This window comes from Macrobrachium nipponense, chromosome 26, assembly GCF_015104395.2.
Source record: "Macrobrachium nipponense isolate FS-2020 chromosome 26, ASM1510439v2, whole genome shotgun sequence".
Classification (NCBI taxonomy): domain Eukaryota; kingdom Metazoa; phylum Arthropoda; class Malacostraca; order Decapoda; family Palaemonidae; genus Macrobrachium; species Macrobrachium nipponense.
This window is the reverse complement of record NC_087215.1, coordinates 807416-828930: the sequence shown is the minus strand read 5'-3', so window position 1 is coordinate 828930 and position 21515 is coordinate 807416. Positions and strand designations below refer to the sequence as shown.

General features: G+C 40.7%; 2 protein-coding genes across 2 annotated transcripts in view; both read left to right on the top strand.

Moving 5' to 3' along the window:
• Positions 1-21515, top strand: part of LOC135199955 (COP9 signalosome complex subunit 1-like) — a 161180-nt gene that overhangs the window by 126656 nt on the left and 13009 nt on the right. The window lies entirely within an intron of this gene.
• Positions 1-21515, top strand: part of LOC135199751 (mucin-2-like) — a 37728-nt gene that overhangs the window by 5002 nt on the left and 11211 nt on the right.

The window sequence follows — 21515 nt, the reverse complement described above, 5'->3', positions numbered from 1 at the left end:
GCAAAACCCTCCCCACATTCAGTCACACTTTCTTCTTAACACAACAAATACAGCAGGACAATTGACCTACACCTATACAAAAACAAAACAAAAAAGCAAAACACAAGTACCTACCAACACTATACAAAAACAAAACGAAAAAACAAAAACACATGTACTACTTACCAACTCCAGATATTCCAGGGCTATCCTGTGCCGTCCGCTGGTTAAGGTCACAGAATACCAACAACAACAACAAGAACCACCACCCACAACAATAACACAACAACCCACCAAGGACTACAACCCAACACAAAACAACAACAAAAAGGCAACACACACACCCACTAACAACACCAAGGAATCACAACAGCTCACCAATAACAACCTTCAACAACTCACAACCCACAAGAAACCACAACAGCTCCCAACAACAACCCTCAACCATAACAACTCACAATAACTCAACAAAAACTCACAAGCAACAACAAAAACTCACAAGCAACAACAAATCCAACAACACAGCTCTAAATCAATTAACATCAAACTTAATAATAACAACAACAAATCAAAAACAACACAACTCAAACGAATTCACTGCCTTCACTAGATCGCTGCCGATACCACCGACTATCACCAGCTCTCACCAAAGACTCCCTGAAAAAAAAAAAAAAAAAAAAAACACAGATCTCTGATCTCTATCAGCAGACAACCCAGCCAGAACTCACTAACAGCCAATACAGTCGTTAACTATCCATACAGCAATTACACCCTCTCTCTCTCTCTCTCTCTTCTCTCACACACACACACACACACACACACAGACGTTGTCAAATGGAACTCCATAACTCCTCCACAGGGGGGGAAGTGTTATGAAAGCCCTATGGAAGAGATTAGAAAGATCTGAAAAGGGTGTTTTGCATTGAGTTAAAGATACATGAATTTTAGGATAGGATATTTATGATTTATTTATTAGAATGAAAATGTAAAAAATAAATAATGGGTATGTTAAACAGTACAGAACAATTATTTATAATAAAATATAGCGCATTTATTTTCATTCTCGTTTGTGAAACAACGCCTTATTTCTCCGTAGATTGAAAATTTCTGCGAGTCAGCACAAATCGACTAATTTGGAGTATACTGCACTATTTACAAATTTGGGAGAAACTTCATTGTAGAATAATGCATTGAAAATAGACATAACCTGAGTTACATGGGGCGAGAGGAGGGAGTGCCACTCATTCACTTAAAGGCCCATTGTGACCAACACTCATGGCTTTTGATTCGTCGATACTAGAGGGCCTATCATTGGAAGGTTTGGAGCTCTGAAGAATTTGGCACTTCCCTCTTTCTAACAACGGGTCATAGAATTCCTTTTTAACGTATGCCAGATGGCTCTCTCTGACCTGTTCACGAAGGGAACGGCGATTAGTCATAGGCGCTAATGAGAGTAGTTTCCAATTTCTCGAATAGGCCTGGTAGATATCGCTCGTCGCCCATAATCTCCTGTTGGTCACTAATCGCTGGTACGACAGGGGTTTTTTTGGGGGAGATGGAAACCAGATGTCTGATGGCTAAAAGCCTAATGTTTGGAGTAACAAAATCCCTTCACTAAGAGTCATTATCTTATTCCCTTTTCCCTTTTTCCTTTTTCTTCTCTTATTATCCGTTTCGTACCTTTTTCTTGAGTATTATTAAGTTATTGCCTTTTGTAATAACGACACTGTGCCACACTATTACATATACATACATATGTAAGTGTTTACATAATAAAAATATGGAATGTTAGTCCATATATATAAAAGATTGCTTGCAGGAATGTGATCAGACTAGAGACGCTAAAGATGACGTATACAATAAGTATGTAGGCTAAGTTGACATGACGTCATCTGTGGTCATTCATTTGTTTTGAAACAGTCCAAGCTCCCTGCTTGAGACAACTACCCCGACCTATAATTCAAACGGCCTATGTGATCTGTAGCGTGTCTCATTTGATTGTGTGTTCGTATGAAAACCTATGTCATTTGTATGTATGTTCATATGTTCGAACTACTGTCTGTTCCTTCATAACTTGTAACAGAGATGGTAGACAGGGAGAACAGAGTTAGCTATCGTCATTAGAAGACCTGTACCTCTTTACCTAAGCTTTATCATGTAGAGGAATAGGATTAGCCATCATCATTGGCAGAAGCGATCAAGCTATCGTTATTAGAAGACTTGTACAATCATATCTGATCTTCAGCATGTAAAACTTCAGAAGAATACATATAGTTTTATATTTCGTGTTTTCTACAAGAACCTCCTCACCATGAGTTTAACACATCGTCGTAATAACAAACAAGATAATACCGACTTCGTAAATGATCTACAAACCCCCAGACACTCCATTGAAGATGGAAGTGCAATACCAAACGACTTAGCGTAAGATTATCGCTAGTCTAACATTACCTCATAGGGCGCCTTATCATACAAGGCACAAGCCCTAATATTGGTGGCCAGCGTACCAGAAGAACTCTACAACGTCCTACGAAGAAAAACCAGAATAATAAATCATGTATCATAAGAAGTCAACGACGACGGAAGCAACAGATTCTTCAAGCAACTTAGTATCATCATTAGTGAATAAGTTCAAGAAACAAAACCGACGTGTCCTTTTCCCTACGACAACGCAAGCTTCGTCTCTCATTAGAATCATTCAAGAAAACATCGTTAGTGAGCGTTTCCGGCACTCCAAGAAACAAACCGAACGCGTCTGCAGCATCGGATTTTCAAGGGCTCGAATCATCGAAACAACGCGCACGGGGGAAACTGAAGCCAAAATAGGTCATCCGCTAAATAGAGAAGGAGGACCAAGGCCGTGTGTCGTTATCGGAACACCGTGACTTGCCCACACAAAAAGCAAGCTAAGTACAATTTTTTATTTCATTTGGAGTAACTTTGAGTGTTTCCTTTGCAGGTCGAATTTCGTTATTCCTGTGGCTGAAGTTACGAGAAATTCTTAATCTTACTTTTTTACAGAAATTATCAACATCATTGAGATTTCGCTACTGCGAGTTTTTATCTTTGAGTGTCTGTTTCCAGAAGTTCTACTGAAATATCATAATCATATACTATGTTAATTTTATCATTTTGGGTGATTATTAATCCCTTACGTAACAAATCATATTAAACAGTGAATATGCGTTTACGCAGTGGACGTCTGTATTTATACAGATGCATGGATAGTCGTTAAGCACCGTAGTGATTAGAAAACACACAAAAACAAGTGGAACACCCGTACAAATCTAGATAAATTAGAGGTAACACTATTCGGGTCATGACAATAAATGCTCCTTTGCAAAGTCCCGATCGCAGTTTTAGCCTTGAGTTTTTTGAGTTATATAAAATATCGAACCTCAATGACTCAACTTAACTTATGAAATATGGCTGGATTGCAAGGAATAACATGTCTGTAAAAAACTTTCATCAGGCTAAATGCGCTGACCAGGATCCCTCACTATTTCAAATTTTAGCAAAGAATGAAGTACAAACAGTTAATATTGAATGCAGTAGTGATAACTTGTCTTATTAGTAATCGCTCAGTTCTAATAGTTCGTCATTCATTGCTTTATACGTAACCAGCAACATAATGCTAAAACACACAATACGTTGCCGATGGTAATAAAGAGAAGGATCTTAATTATTACAAAAAAAAAATAGAAACAGTAGCCCGTTCAGAATCAAACAAGCAAACTCGGTGACTGTGTCACCTAGTCAAGCGGTCAAGGTCAGTCAAAAACTGCCAAAGTGTTCAAAGCATAGCAAATTCCATACAATAAGCGACTCTAGCAGAGTGGGAAAAGCGATGTTGGTTCATACATACCGATATCTTTTTGAATTAAAAAGGATTTTTTCCTATGAAACACACGACCGTATAAAGTAATCAGAGCAGGTTTTCGTTTTTTTTTTAATACGTAAGTTATTATAAGTAGTGGGTGGATAAAGCCCAACTGTACGCGCCGTAAAAATTAGAATATCTTGTTTTATTTCTTTAGTAAACGTAATATCCTGTATTTACGGACTCACTGTCTGTGTTCGAACTTCCCTAATGAGAAGTCCGGATAAGCGAGCGCTTACAGATACCTCTATAGTTATAAAAAACATTGATCTGTATCTAGCGTAATTGTAAGATTCATCTAGGGGTATACAAAAAATATATCTTACATCCTGCAAAATAAGGCGTGTTTATCAAAGGGAAATCCTATAACCTTCAAACATAATAAAATCCGTTTGAACAAAAATGAGACAGTTAATCAAATAATAACTTATATAAAGGAACTATACATTTGTCTCATAAATCGTAACATTGTTCAAATGACCAAACAGAATTCTCCCACAACCGCAGTCGCACTTTGCACGCAAAATTTCGAGAAGCATGCACCCTCGAATGTCTTAGTGCGTGTAAAAGACTTTGCTGGGAAATGAAATTTTAATCCTTCCCGACACTCTGAAATATAACGATTTCCGCGAACAAAGCCCTAAAAGTATACATATCGTGGATACGGAAGTTATAAATATCGCATTTTTTTTTGTTGCTAATTTTTAATCCCGCCCAACCAGTCGTAGATGAATCTCTCTGATAATCTATCTAAAGTAATATCCGTAAAGTCATTCAAGCAGAGGTGATTCAGCAGAATTTTTTTTTTATCTTTTACCTGAATACCAGGAAGTTTCTCCACTAGCGAGTGATCTCTGGGAAAAACGGATGTAATTTAACACAAAACACGGTCTAAGGACAAACATAAAGATATTTACGTACCTTCGTATAGATTCTCAATGAAATTTCAAAATAGAGATAAATGACGAAGTTGAAAAATGTTAGTAATAGGAGTCATTAGGAAATCAAATAAGCCCATATAATTTTTCCCTCAAATGTCATCCATAAAAGATCGGATTTCGCGTATCTGCGTGATTTCTGTCGCTTAAACAAGGAAACGACTCCCGATAGTTTTCCAGTGCCATGTAGCGACGACATCTTATCTCTGTTAGGTTAGAATAAATTTTTCACCAGCTTGGACTTACTTAAATGCTTTTACCAGATACCATTACCTAAGTGATTGTACCTCATACACCGTTTTCAGCACACTCAGGGGACATTATCAATTTTTACGTATGCCTCCGGCTTACGTTGCGCCCCAATTATAATATAGTGTTTGGAGACTTTTAAGGGATACCCTACATGCTTATATGGTTGATCTTGTAATCTTTTCTAATACCTTAGAAGTACATTCACATAAAGTAGAGCTAGTGCTACAGAGACAAAGACAAATAATCTCAGAGTAAAATATCTAAATGTGAGTTTTTTAAAACCGAACATGTTGATCTAGGTTTTATGTGTCTAGTCAAGGTCTTAAAGTAGTCTATGGTAAGGTGTCGGCTATTCATAACTTTCCGGTACTTATTAACGTAAAAGGTGGGATCAGCACTTTTGCGCTGTAGTGGTATTACAATCGTATGTAAATATTTAACTCTTCAATCATGACAGCTCCTTTAACAGATCTTACGAAGAAGAGCATAGATTTATTATGGTCTGAAAAGCATCAACAGGCGTTCGATATCTTAAAAGCGGAAAATGCAGCTCACCTAACTTAAAATCCCTGATTTAAATAAAGAATTTTTTTTATTGCAACAGACGCCTCAGACCAAGGGGTAAGAGGGATACTACTTCAGTAATATGATAAACAGTTCTTCCCTATAGCTTTTTATTCACGTAAACTAAAGCCCTCTGAAAGTAAATATGCAGTAATAGGCAAGGAAGGGCTAGGTATCTTTAACAACTAGTACATTTTGTTTTAAGTTCATAATCTATGGCTATCCTATCTAGTCCTTACTGAACATGAGTCCTTTACCGAGTTTTTCAAAGGCTTTAATCACAGTCCAAAAGGAACTCGGTGACAAATGATCATTCAGGTTATTGGAGCCAAGATAAGATATCTACCTGGGAAAGCAAATATCATAGCTGACGCATTACCCTCCCGCAATCCCGCACCATACAGCAAGAACCCTTAATTGGACTAAAAGATATAGAAACATCCGTGCCTATGTTAAAACCGTATCTAAACAAGAAAATTCCTTAACCCAAGAGATCGCGAGCATTGAATATCTGGGTCGGAGCGCAGAACTGTTACAAACTGAACAAAGCAAGTGTCAACAGCGATAAGCAAACAATAAACACCAAACAATAAACACTTCGAAACGGAAACAGGGTCAGTGGGCTAGGCAAAAACAATAAACACTTCGAGCAGAAACCCTAAAGCAAAAGTATATTTATAGTATGTGTATCAGAATAATGTAATCAAATGTAATGTTCTATGTAGGTCTGTGACGAGGAAAACCCGAAGAACACAGCAGATGACTAACGACCAGGTCTTAGTAACTAATCTCTTTCATACCAATCGTCATAAACTGGTTGCATTCCGTCATCCAGTGGTTCCCTAGTATGTCACAGAAAGCCAAATCACTGTTTTACTGGCCTACAATGCTTACAGATATAAAAAGCACATAACTAATTGTAAACACGTGTCATGAAAACAAGGGACACACTAAGACACCTGTCAGTTAAGGGCCTATCCTGTGCCAAATCAATCCTTGAAAGAATATACGTAGAATTATTAACGGAATTACGAGTCTGACAGAGGGAAATAAACACTTCTTAGTGTTAATAGTTCCTTGACACGTTATATAGAATTAATAGCACTAAAAACAAACACCGCAATGGAGTGCGTTAGGAATATTTATTGAGTGCTAAATCAGTAAACATGGAATTCAACACATAATAATCTGTGACTCGGGTGGTGTAAATCAATAATATCTCCTTAACACGTTGTGTGAATTCCTATCCATTAAGAAAACCAATAGTATATTTTATCGCCCAGAGTCAATCGGTTTGGTAGAATACCGGATTAATTAAAATAGGAAGTGTCAATGTCTTACGAGTTACAACTCGTGATATTGGATCTGAACTGGATTATAGCGGTTCTCGCGGTTTTAAATACCTTTATCAGTTATATCTTGTGATCTATAGAATTGATGCCGCAAGTAGCCACTTATACGGTACGCCGCTAGAACACTTTTCCACATATTCAAGCCAACCATTCATTTATCAAACAAATATATATAAAAAAATATATAAATAAATAAATATAAAAAAAATAAAAAAATAAATAAAAAAAAAAAATTATGGATACAAGTGGAGTCAATATAATACACTCCGCAAGAAGTCGGAAGGGTTACAAATTATAATAAAAAAGGAATCACGATAAAATCAATAAGCAAAACGTAACCATAGATAATTAAATATCCAAATATATATGCGTAAAGATTTGAACTCTAACTTAACGCTTTAGTAATGACAAATAAGCTAAAAGTTCAAACACATATCAAAACCTACTGACATATTGTCCTGTCCCGGTGATTTATATTCGTAGTCAATGAAAAAAAAATTAAATAAATAAATAAATAAATAAAATAAATAAATAAATAACATAAAAATAAAAGAGATTTTAAAGTCAGGAAGTCTAGAAGTGAAAATGTTATCTATGAAATAATCCTATATGAATCTTATACAGGGCTAATAATATATATAGAATTTGTATGGAAACCTTTTTCATTAGTGAATAAGGTATATTTAATTAACATAATCATGCAGTTTTCCAACATGAAACTAATATATTGTTCAATTTTGGTACTGTTTTTTTTTTTCAGACATTCTTTTCGTGTGGGTCGAGTATTAAAAGATAATAAATTTATCCTAAAGTCGTATTTATTGCAGCAAGTAACGTAACTCTTAGCTGGCTGAGAGCAATCTCCTGCCAAGTGACGACGTCAATCATTGCCGTATCAGCATTTGTTCCTTTTAACCCCTCAATAATCTGCTTACACAGGCTTCATCTGTGTGTCGTCTCTGCTTGCAAAAGCAGATTGACTGGAGAAAGGAATGCTTAGCCCGAACTTCTCATGGGCAAGGCAGACGTTAGTACAAGTGTCTATCGGTGTGCGCAATGCAACTTTAGCTAAGGAGTTGCAATAATTTTAAAATTAATAAACAAAATAAGGAAATAGAATTTTTATAACATCAAAATGAATTAATTTTTCTGAACCTCATAGACATTTAGAAGTATCACGATATGGATATGGAATATTTACTTGCAACATTAGCCTATTACAATTCAAGTAAAACATTCATGGGAAAATGTCACATTTTTCTTGAAAAACCCAAAGTTTATTTAGAAATTAGTTGTTACATAGTGGGTTTTTTTTTTTTTTCGTTGCATCTCCTACCTATTAATAAAGTTTTTAAAATTAACCTCAGAGGATGCGCGCGAGAAAATTGAATATGAAACTTTTGTTAGGGCACATAGGATCAGATTTTATCACAACTTAATTTCAGTTAGCATAGAGAAATACAGAATCATGATTAATCTTCTCATTGACTCTTATGTTGCCTGGCAATCTTACAAATAGCTCCGTTTCACACTTCTTTTGTTTCTAGTAACTTACTACCAGTAATATCGAATTTTCTTTGGGATTTGTATTGATATCTGTTTATTTGTTATAATTATGGATATTTTTACAGTCATCATAGACCTGGATAGGTTCACTCATTGTTAATGCCATGGATAAAAAAGTTTGTACAGCGGACTCTTTTGAATTCCAAAATATCAGCGAATTCATGTGGGTTAAGTCTGGTCTAAATGGCTCTCTTCCCTCCCCTGTATTTGGATGTCGTCTGAATTTACTTTGCCCTTGTGACAAGTATAATTTCACTTGCAGGCTGATTAATGGAACCTGGTTACAGTATCCTGCAGTACGAGAGTTTCACCTCGCAACTTCAAAAAATCGTTCGTCGCAGCGGACGACTACAGTCAAGTAACAACCGCCTACAATGTGAAGGAATTTCATGGACTTCTTCGACCGACACCGTATCTCGTCGTTAATCTCGTTTTAATGCGGAATGCTCTGGCGGCTGTCGGAATCGACTACGAATGGGACATACTTCCGACAATTACGACCCGAAGGATATTCAACTCTACTTTGCTGGCGAAGGACTCGTGCTGGGGATGTTTTTTTTATTCATCGCGAACGTAATCGTGTAGCTTAGGATGCAGAGAATAAGTATGAGCGCAAAAATAGAACGTTGGACCCGACCAGGCAAATTTTCCCCTTGTTTTAACCCCTGTGAAAATAGGCCGTTTTCATTGGGCTATAGGTGGTTGTCTGAAACTGTGTAATGGACGAAAAGTGGTTCGAAAGCTAGTTAAATGTGAAGTAGTATAACCTCGGTCATGTATATAATATATAAATATGTATCCTATATATAAATAAAGTATCATGTATCCGATAAATAACAGAATCGAAATATATTTTTTGCGTGTACGCACTGGGAATCTATATATAAATGATCATAAATAACGGAATCGAAATATATCTTTGCGTGTACGCAATAGGAATCTATTTAATGTGCACATATATTAATCATAATTATATGAATCCATATACATATGTATAAACAAATCAGGTAGCCTATAATCAATCTGTTACCTTTTATCTTACCAATATCTGCAGTTATATGAGTTAGTATATTGATTAATGTATCAGATATATAACATTTTGCATAAAAATCAACGAATCAATCAGCATAAACATTAATAATTTTATCAATTCATATATGAAATTTTTTATCAGTTAAAATATGATTTTTATCATGTTAATCTTCATTCTATGCAATTATCAGATACTTAGTATTTTCTGTAGCATATGTATCTTAATGAGATGAAGTGGAAAAACTGTATCATTATATATCCGTGATCACTATTATTTACCAATATCAGTTGTTTTATATTTATTACTTGAATTCCAATTCATGTACACCATGAATTTTTATTTGTACTAAATATATATATATATAATAGATAAATATATATATAATATATATATATCACATAGTGTCTGTATCACACTCCTATAAGTCAAATGCAAGTCAAGTTTGAGGTAATATTCAGTAGCTGGTTTTGGTAGCTGACCGAGCTAATGTAAGTGTTTACATAATAAAAATATGGAATGTTAGTCCATATATATAAAAGATTGCTTGCAGGAATGTGATCAGACTAGAGACGCTAAAGATGGACGGTATACAATAAGTATGTAGGCTAAGTTGACATGCCGTCATCTGTGGTCATTCATTTGTTTTTGAAACAGTCCAAGCTCCCTGCTTGAGACAACTACCCCGACCTATAATTCAAACGGCCTACGTGATCTGTAGCGTGTCTCATTTGATTGTGTGTTCGTATGAAACTATGTCATTTGTATGTATGTTCATATGTTCGAACTACTGTCTGTTCCTTCATAACTTGTAACAGAGATGGTAGACAGGGAGAACAGAGTTAGCTATCGTCATTAGAAGACCTGTACCTCTTTACCTAAGCTTTATCATGTAGAGGAATAGATTGCATCATCATTGGCAGAAGCGATCAAGCTATCGTTATTAGAAGACTTGTACAATCATATCTGATCTTCAGCATGTAAAACTTCAGAAGAATACATATAGTTTTATATTTCGTTTTTTCTACAAGAACCTCCTCACCATGAGTTTAACACATCGTCGTAATAACAAACAAGATAATACCGACTTCGTAAATGATCTACAAACCCACAGACACTCCATTGAAGATGGAAGTGCAATACCAACCGACTTAGCGTAAGATTATCGCTAGTCTAACATTACCTCATAGGGCGCCTTATCATACAAGGCACAAGCCCTAATACATATACTCTGTTTTTTTTCATCTGTCCATCCGGCTGTGGGGTTTTTGTATGGTAACACTGCGTCCCGGGCTTTAAATAGTTACGCTACGTGTAAGTTTTAGGTAAATAAAAGGATATCTGGGTGTACATTTGCAACTGAAAAGTGTTTTAATAATTTACTGTATGCGAATTACACCATTATAATTCGAAATAGGTTATTGTTATTATTGTTGAATGTAAGCTCCCTTTTCGGGGTGGCGAATGGAACAGCCAGACGCAGTGGCGGGAATGGCTTCTCTCGCTGTTCACTACGGCAAGATGTCAACGTATTACTTCAATTATACTAAGTATATCAGTATGTACTGTTAATTTTTAATTTTATAAAGTGCGTTTCAGCCAGATACGATATGACGTAACTTGGTTTTAGCATCTGTTTGATGGAATTTGCGTCTGGCTGTTCCATTCGCCACCCCGAAAAGGCAGCTTACATTCGACAATAATAACAATATCCTATTTCGAATATTAACGGTGTAATTCGCATACAGTAAATTATTAAAACACTTTTCAGTTGCAAATGTACAACCAGATATCCTTTATTTACCTAAAACTTACACAGCGTAACTATTTCAAGCCCGGGACGCAGTGTTACCATACAAAAACACCACTGGCGGATGGACAGATGAAAAAAACTGAGTTATAGATATATTTCAGCAGAAACAAAGAAAAGACAAAGACAAATTGTCAAGTACTTATACGTAATTATTTCACAAAATAAGATTAAAAATATACAAGAGAGAATTCAAGAAAGAGAGAGAGAGAAGGAGAGAGAGAGAGAGAGAGTGACGAGAGAGAGAGAAGAAGGGAGAAGAGAGAGAGACGAGAATCGAGAGAGAGAGAGATTCGGAAATTAAGCAAAGTGAGTTAGTCCAGTGTCCCTGGTCACTAGACTTCTATCGTAGCATGTTGTGCTCATTATCATCATCATCATCATCATCATCAGCTGTTGGTCTTTTCATTTTAGATTTTTTTATTGTCTGATGGATTCCCAGCTGTTTTAATTGCGTGGGTTGTTCGCAAACTAAAGTTATTCAGCAGTAGCCCCTTTTTTTTTGTTATTATTGTTTATGCAGTCACGACATTTCTACTAATTCTTATCAGCGTTAATCGTGAATCTACATATGTAAACAAACCGGTTAACAGGTCAGTTGATACCAGAAAATATTATAGCAGTCAGTTAACTTGCAACATTCCACTGATCTACCCTGAAAATTTTTAACTTGGCAATATTTCTGTTGATTTTGGATAAGTAATCTCTTTTTATGCCTCAGCTTATAGATTAATAGATATATACGCAAACTATAACAAGTATGTCATTCAGTGAGCAGAATAAATGAGGATTACACAAAATAAACTTCATTAGGCAATTCAGCAATGAAAATAAATTTTAAAACATTAAATTGAACGCGCCAAAATGCCTGCGCACACAAGTATGGCAGTTAGCGGGTTTAAAAAAAAAAAACCTGATTTCACAAATTAAACATCATTAATGGAATTTAAAGAAATGTCTTTCTCACCTTTCTCACCAGACGCCAGGTAGGCCTCCAGGCCTGTCAGTCGTCCTGCTTCAGGAACAGTCTCCATTCTTGGCGATCATCATAGAGCCTCATCTCATCAACTTCCCGCAAACTAGAGCCTCTCCTCTCTACTCCTCTCTCTATGTTTTGTAGCCATCTCATTTTTGGTCTTCCTACCGGTCTCCTTCCTTCCGGTGTCCATTCCAAAAACCTTATAGGATATCGCTCCTCCTCCATTCTTTTGGTGTGTCCAAACCATCTAAGCTGTCCTCTCTCCACAAAATCTAGTATCCCCTCCACTCCCAGTTCTCTTCTAATGTCTTCATTTCGTAGCCTATCTAGTCTTGTTACACCTTTTATGAGTCTTAGGGCGCTTTCAATTCAGCAGCTGCTTGAAGTTGGCTTCTAGTTCTTGATGTTAATGTCCATGATTCATGGCCATAAGTCAATATTGGTCTTAAAATAGAGAGGTATATTATGGTTTTCACTTTGCGAGGTATATTTCTGTCTTTAATTAGTGGGTAGAGCAGATACAGTTGTTACTGAATTTCTGTATTGTACGGGTAGTTGTTTCCAGTTTTGAATCGTTTTGGTCACTAAACTCTACTCCTAAGTATTTGAAATTTCTACACTGTTTCAATGTCTGACCTTCTAATTCTACATCTACGTTACTTGGTGTTCGTGATAAGTGCATGATCTCTGTCTTATTCTTGTTGATCCGCATTCCATTAGCTGTTAAGATCGCGTTCCAGTTGTTGACGTTTTCTTGGAGAGATTCTGCGCTGAGGGCTATCATTGCATGGTCATCTGCATACATAAGGTTGATGGTCATATCTGCAGCTTCATCCTCACCTAGTTCCCTCCCCCATACATTATCTAAGAACAATATAAAAAGAAGTGGCGAAAGGACGCTGCCCTGTCTTACTCTGATTTTATTTCAAACCAGTCTTCATTCTCTTGATTTGTTTTTACTCTGGATCTTATGTTTTGATAGGTGTTATAAATTGCTCTAAATGTCTAAATGAGCTATTATACTAAGATTTTGTAATGCGTAACGCCACCAATTAGATTAACCTCATGTCTTTTTTAAGCTATCAAAAGATATCTTTAGGCAGCATTGCACAAAGAAACCTTCAATACGTAATTTGACCATAAATGAAATGAATATCACTGCCCACACTTGTGGAACTTGAAGAAATGCTTATATGAGAGCTATTATACAAAACCTTTTAATAAAAAAACGCCCGCACACAAGTCTAGCAGTATGTGGGCGGGATGAAACAGGATTACACGTTATAAACGTTATCATATAAATGAAATATAAATATAACTTGAAGAAATGCCCATATGAGAGCAATTATACTGAAACGTTTCAATATAAAAAGAAAAAACGCCCAAAACGGCATCTTAGCTGACCCTTAGGGCGTTGGTCGCTAAAAGCCCAAAGTTAATCATCGTCTGTAGCTCGTGTTTTGTAACTTTGTTTTGATTAAGCTTCGAAGAAATATGTCGTTCTTCTGCCTCCTTCAAGAATTGTACAAATATTTCGTCAAAGGTGAGTAGCTGGAAGTTAGGCTTAGGGTTAATTGATTCATACAGCGTAGAGTATATTGAAATTATGACGATTCTAAGACTTAAATGGAGAGTAAAATGAGGCAAAACCTGGTCCTTCTTGATGCATTACCTAAGACCAGACTACCTACGTAATACTATTTTGTAGATGGAGGCCTGCTAGGTTAAGGGTAAGTATGTGTCGTGAATGAGGGCTTGAAATTGATAATTTTGCACTATTTCCAACGTGTAAGGTGACAACAAACTTTGTATTTGATTAGGGTAAACAAAAACCGCGGGACGATCCAACCAATCATCACGCTGACCGGGTCTTAGGGTAAAAAAACCGCAGGGTACAGAGTGGTACCCACTTACGATTAGCGTGAACAATCCCAAAAAAAGTACTTATAACGCCTCCTGACACCGGAGATGGGCATCAGTCGCGACTTGTTGTTGGTGGGAAACGGAGCTAAAGACCCCTACTCTCCTTTCGAAGTAAGTATTTTCTCCAAAGTTAGAAATTAAGGCCAAATTTAAAGCATTAAACAGAGGGTAGTGAAAAGGGTGTCCAACACAGTGCAAATCTCACCAAAACGCGTTCAACATTTTTACTTACAACTGGAAATATTTAGAAGATTGACACCATCTCGATGTTTACGGAGTCGTTTGTGTTAATAAACTAACCATTTCCTGTGATAAATCCGCACACCACTTGTACCCACAGACGCTGGGGCACTTTCATCAAACAATCGGAAAACTTTCCCTCACCGAGTTAATAACTGTTTTGAAGAAGAAGACAATGAAGAGTGCACTTCGATAATTTTTTAAATAAATAGTAAAACATCAATATTTTACATATTTATGATGATTAATTTGAAAATATTCGTTACTGAAAAAGTAACTCGATTCTGACTCAAATTTAAGTAATTATTTTTCGGAATTAGAACGTTCTTTTAAGTCCTGTATTATGACGTCACGACATCTTGACTTTAGTACCTATTGTAAATGAATTGGTATACTCAACTTTCTTGCAGAACAGTTTACCAGTTATTCATGCAGATTATCAGCTCTTCATGTAATTGGTATAATCGTAATGCGCATATATATCTTTATTATTTACTTTTTGGATATATGAAGATGTTTTATTGCCGGATTATCGCCGTAGTGTGACGCAATCGTTTTCGGTCCCTGGGCCTCTGTTTTCGCACCATAAGAAATTATGGGGCTAAATTTGCAATGACCAGAAATATGTTAAAAGAGGAAAGTTAGCATTGAGGGGCTATGTTTTGATTGAGAAAAATACAAATTTATTCAATAGCTAGCTTGTAAAAAATACTTGATTACAAAAAACTTGATTGACAACTAGCAGCATGTCTACTATGGGTTTCAGAGACAGTGCAAGCACGTTTTTGGGCAATACCTATTTCTGTAACGAACACTCATATCAGAACGAGATTTTGCTATAGTGCATTACACCCAGTGCCGTAATTTATAAGGGTATCGTGAATCACTAATCGTAAAGAATAACGACACTTGTCCTTGTACCAAGAGACAAAAACTCCATTATGCAGAAATGGATACGAACACGCGTGTAAAGCTCCACCTACCCTCTCCCCCCCCTCCACCGCCACCCCTTTCCTTCTTCGTTCCTTCGCCTTCCTTTCTCTCTCTCTCTCTCTCTCTCTCTCTCTCTGTTGCCATTCGGTATGTGTTGACCCTCCAAACTGGGTATAAGACTACACACAAAACGTGAAATTGGTGAAATTAGGGAGGCTATGTATTGGAAGTATATATACATAAATATTAAAACAATTTTTATCATTATTGCATTACTATGACAACAAGAATTCATGAAACTGTTATATAATGAAACGGCGTATGTGTGAAGCCTCCACTAACGTGGCATCGATGATTTTGCCATTCTTAGCATGCAAACATTAAAGGTTACATTTATTTCTGGCATACGGTTATCAAAGAAATTCAAAATACTAATATAGACTGAAATCAATGAAAAGTGCTAGCAAAAACAAAAAAAGCAAAAAAAAAAAAAAAATATGTATATAATTTCACTTATCCGTAGTCGTTCCTCTATGGTTTTCGACAGCCAGATGTACGAAAACGTTAGAAACATTTGATTGTATCTACTTTAGAAATATCTGTAATTTTTCGGGGTAATTTGGTTGCAAAAAGGGATAAATATAACATGAATTTAAATTAGAATTTTTTTAAATAACAAAGTAAATTTGAACTAAATAACGAGTAAAGTAAACAATTTAGGGAATGAAACTTTGCAGTTTCGTCGTCTGCTGTTCGTAACTGTGTTTGTGGCGCGCGCTTAGGAACCAGGAACAGCAACATGTTTAAAGTGCAATGTAGAGTGAACTGAGACCAAAATGTGTATACAGTAAGTCCTCGGGTGACGCTGGTCTCGACTTACGATGTTTCATGGTTACGAACGCGCCCCCATAAAAAATATAAAAAATAATATTTTGCGTCGTTCCGTCTTACGCGGTTTAGCGTCGTAAGCAACGTAAACAAACGCGAACTAGTTCCGGGCGCACGGCGGAAGAATACGCTTTGTGGGGGGAGAGGACGGCGTCGCTTCGCTACGCTCATTCCTCGCCCATACACCATTTTGGTTGTTTACAGTGCCTCTCTCTCCCTCGTGTTGTATCGTTTTTGTAACTTTTTGCTCTTTGTTATGGCTCCCCAAGCGTAAGGCGGACTCTTCTGATGGTAGTGCATCGAAGAAAAGAAAGGCCATCACCATGGAAATTAAAGTGGACATTATAAAGCGATCTGAGAAGGGAGAAACGCCAACAAACATTGGCCGCTCGCTTGGCCTTAGCCGTTCGACCGTTGCTATCCATTATCAAAGATAAAGAGCGCATCGTTGAACTGTGAAAGGATCTGCTCCTATGAAAGCGACAGTGATAACTAAGCAGCGTAGTGGTCTAATAATTGAATCACCTGCCTCAGCATCTCCAGCAACTTCTGGAGGTTCTTTTCTCTCACTAACCTCCCCAGTCTCTCCAGCACCGCAGCTTCCTCTCCAGTGTGCAAGCCAATCAAACTAATAAGGTAAGGAATTGTTCTCTCGTTGTTATTGATAGGTATTTACATTAAATCATGTGGTATTTTTCAATGTTCCGACTTACGCTGAAAATCGTGTTACGACGCATCGTAAGAACGGATCAACATCGTAACTCGAGGACCCCCTGTAATAACAATCAAATAAGCACTGTGGAGTTTCAGTTGTGATGGCAGTAAGGATAAAAACCACCGATTACAAGGTAAGAATGAATTCAGTTCAAAACCTGACCCCGGGAATAAAAGTTTCATACTTTCGTAATATAGGGCAACAAAAAAATGTTGGTTTGTTCCGATACGTAATACAAACCATCGGTGTCCTTTAACAATAGAAAGTAGCTAGCGGCAGCTGGAACGGTCGTAAGCTTCGAACAAGGGGAGAACGGTAGTTAACTGCTTGTCCGACTGGGAGGTAAACAAATCACTTTTGCTTTCGGCCGCGGGTGTGAAGGACGTGTTCGTCATCGCTCTCTGCCCGCTTCATCGTCGTATGCTTTGTTTATATTGTGTTTTCTACTAATTGTTTGTTTGACTTGAAAATTAAACTGTAAGTACCACTGTTTCATTTTCATTACTTAATTATGAACCAACATGGAGCTATCGCCGTAGATGCGGCGATTTCCTCTCTGTTCATGAATTGAACCCTTGAATTATGTCTCGGTGCCGAGGGCGGGCGCTCTCGCGCCGCCGAGTCATGTATTTTGGGCGAAAGTGTGTAATTGAAAAATGTAAGTACTCTTTTCATTATATTTTTGCCCTGTGCGTTCGTTACCGAGAGTGTGATTGCGCTCAGCACGAGCCTTTTATTTTGTATATAGAATGCAATGAAGTGGATTCGCAATTGCAATATTCTTTTCATTTTCATTTATTATTTGCATGAAATTTAATTTGGGGATCAATTTTCGTTCTTACCCGGGAAATGATCTTTTCCCCTTTAGTTCTATGTCATGAGTGAATCGCAAGGGCAGTATTCTGTTTCATTTTCATATTACTTTTCACTGCTGTGCGGGGGGTAGGGGAAGCGAAGGTTCTGCCAGGAAGTCGTCGGAAAGCTCTCCCGCGACTCCTTGGTATCCGATTCTTCGTCTTCCTTCCTGCCCCCCGCTCAGCTTCTTCGTTGTATTTTGTATTTGGGGTCTTCCTTGCGTTCGGGGTGGGCATGTCTTCCCCCCGTGCGTGAGGGAACCCCTCTTACTAATCTATCTATGTTACCGCAGGTGCTACATCCGTGGGAGACGACCTTGGACAGGTATGGACCACCGCGGCGGCAGGGCGTGCCTAGCATCCACGGGCTGCTGCAGCGTCTAGCGAGGTCTGGGGCGGTCTCCACTACTACCACGGCCGCTTATGCTGCTCCCCCCCCCTCCTGGTCTACACTCCCCATGCTGTGTCGGTGACGCCGTCTGCCGCTACTAGGGCCGCCGCCGTACCGAGGGGGGGGTTGCCGCCGCCGCCAGTTTTCTTCGTGTTTGCCTGCCCCAGACTTCCGCTGTTCCAGCAGCTCGCCCCTGGACCGGCCGCCAGTACCAGGTTCCGCTGGCTGCCGATGATTCTACGAGGCGATCGCTGGCCTGCCGTACCTGCCGCTGATGTGATTCCCGCTGTTGGCTTGGCTGTCCCTTCTGGGTCTACCGCTGCCGCTGTTCCTGCCGCTGTTCCTGCCGCTCCTGAGCTGGTTGCTGTTCCTGTCGCTCCTGGTTCCTGAGCCTGTCCATGCTGGTCCTGCCCACGGTGTGTCTTCCCCAGTCCCAGGTCCTTCCGGACAGGGTTGCAGTTGGGCCGTGGTTGCTTCGGCAATAGCCCCGGCTCCGGCCTGGTATGGAGGACCTGACGACTGTCTGCGTGAGCTGACGAGGAGAGGAGAAGAGGAAGCTGTCATCTTCGTCTTCATCGTCTGCTGCTGCCTCTTCCCCTTCGACTTCCAAGGCCCATAAGCCGTAAGAAGAAGAAGGCTGCCTTCCCCCCTAAGAAGTCTCCTTCGGGAACTTCTAAGGGCCCGTCCCACCCCGGTGGGACGGGGGTCCTTCTGCTGGTCCTCCTGCTCCTTCGGGTGGGAGCGGGGCCCGTCTCCCCTTCCGTAAGGAAGATATAGACGGGGACCAGAGGAGTATCGGTTAGCTCTGGTACTTCCTCGCCTGGTGCTAGCGGCGATGCCGCTACGTCAGGTTCCGGCTCGGTCTCTCGTTTGCGAGAGATCCCGAGTGTACGTTCTCCCTCGGGAGACCGTGCAGCCAAGTTCGGCGCCAGAGTTCGCTCGGCGCCAAGACGCGGCACGGAGCAGAAGGCTGGTGAGAGACGCTCAGGTGACTCTTGCCAGGCCAGCGGCCGCTCTTGCAGCGACAGCTGGTAACCCGGGTTTTCTAAGAAGGCTCCTTCGGGATCTTCTAAGGGCCCGTCTCGCTCCGGCGGGGGATTTGGGGAGCTCTTCTGCTGGTCCTCCTGCTCCCTCGGGAACAGGGCCCGTCTTTTCTTCTACCAAGGAGAAGAAGACGGGGACCAGAGGAGGAGTACCAGCTTCGGCTGGCACTTCCTCGCCTGGTTCTAGCGGTTCTCTGCAGCTAAACCAGGATCCGCCTCGGCTTCTCGTTAGCGAGAAGTACCGAGTGGACGGTCTCCCGCGGGAGACCGTCCAGCCAAAGTCTTGACACCCGAGCTCGCTCGCCGTCAAGACCGAAGCGCGGAGCAGAAGACTGGCGAGTGTCGTGCAGACGACTCTCGCCAGGCCAGTGGACGCTCTCGCAGCGACCAGCTGGCTGCTCGGGTTGACGTGACGGTCGCTGACCAGCACGGGTTGAGGCGAGGAAGGGGTCCCTGCGGCCGTCGGTACCAGCCACGGCTGGGTACCAGCAGCTCGACGCGCCGAGAGGACGCTCGCCCGGTCTCACCGCGACAGCGAGCCTAGCAGGTCACCTGACGCCCGCTCCCCATTGGGGACCGGGCGGAGACGGTAACCAGCAACAGCTCGCCTGACGCTAGAGATCAGCGTCGACGTTCTTAGCCGAGCCTCTCGCCCCAGGCGCGAGCGGCAAGGCTAGGCCTGCTGCTCGATCGCCACCGTGGATTGACGATCAGCAGCAGCCCTCCAAGCACGCTGGTCCTGCCAGCGAGCTAGGGGGGAGCGTCAGGTCTGCCTCTCCTGTACCTTCAACCTCCTCGGGCTACAACCGGGAGGAGCGAGGTACCTATGGAGTGATCGCGAGAGGTGCGCCGCTCGCGATCCCGCTATGACGCCGTATGGACCAGGCACGGTTCTAGGGACCGACCAGGACATACGCGCAAGTAGCTGGAGGCGACCGTCAGGGTCTGCCGCTGTTCCTCCTTCTGAGGAGGAGTATCTCGGGATCTGTTCTTGTTGGAGGGACTGGACGGTCCTACTCCGCAAGACGCGGTTATTCCCGAGATACAGAGGAATTTGCAGAAGTCATTAAGCTGATTCGTCAGCATAATGACCTTGCGGAAGGATTGCCGCTCCCACCAGCAGAGCCCACGTCTCTGCTCGAGTCGTTTTGGGGCCCGAGAGGAACCCAAAACCCGACGGTGGGTCTGCCGCGATCGGAGCTTGCCGATTCTTGTCTCGAACCAGAGTCTCTCGTCTCCGGACAAGAAGGCTCTCTCAGTTCTGGCCGGTCGATCAAGCTACTTCCACCTCCTCTACTGCGACAGCTGCGTTTCTACGTGTCTTCGGACACCGTATTTAAATACTCCTTCGGTCCTCCTGAGAGGTTTCTACCTCGACGAGGACTGGAATGAGTCGGAGGACGGTATCGGCTCTCTCCTGTCAGGTGTCGATCAGCCCCACCCAGACGACGTTCACAGTGGCGGCAGACCCCTTACCTACAGTGAGAGTTCGTAACCCTCCGCGGGAAAACGTTTTCTCCTGACGATACGTTTTCCCAGACTCTGAAAGGCCATCGCCGCAAGGCGATGGCTGCTCCTACTCTTCTCCAACTGCTAGTTCCACTGGGAAGGTGAGCGAGTATCCAATTTCTCCCCCATTCCCTCTCTCCTTACGGCTACGAGGGAAAGGGGAGGGATCCTACGGAGATTTCTCTGTAGGATCCCACGTTCGGGACTGCGATACCGGGGGGACCTTCGGGTCCTACCCGATGTAAGCCCCGGTCGTTGAGGAGGAATCCTGCCCCATTCTCGATTTCTACGGGAATCGAGAGGACCACCAGCCGATATCGTTTGACGAATTCGGTGGGGGTTTCGCAGACTGCTTAGAATTCTACGGAATTTCTAGCGCATTCAGTGTTCGAGTTTTTTACGATCTCCAAACACTTGGGCGAGACCACGGTCCAAAGTGAGCGAGACGAGAATCCCCGATATGTTACACGATAATCGGGAACCTCGCCTATGCTCGAATTCCTGGAATTTCTAGCATTGGGAAGAGACTGCTGCTGAAAGAAACTATCTCACAGTAGGCGACCAACCTGGAATAGAGAAGATCGGACGGGAATATCCAGTTTGGCTTGAACTATCGTCTTAGTATTCTGTTCACCATTGAAGCTTTCCTTCGAGGAAGACTTCTCCTTC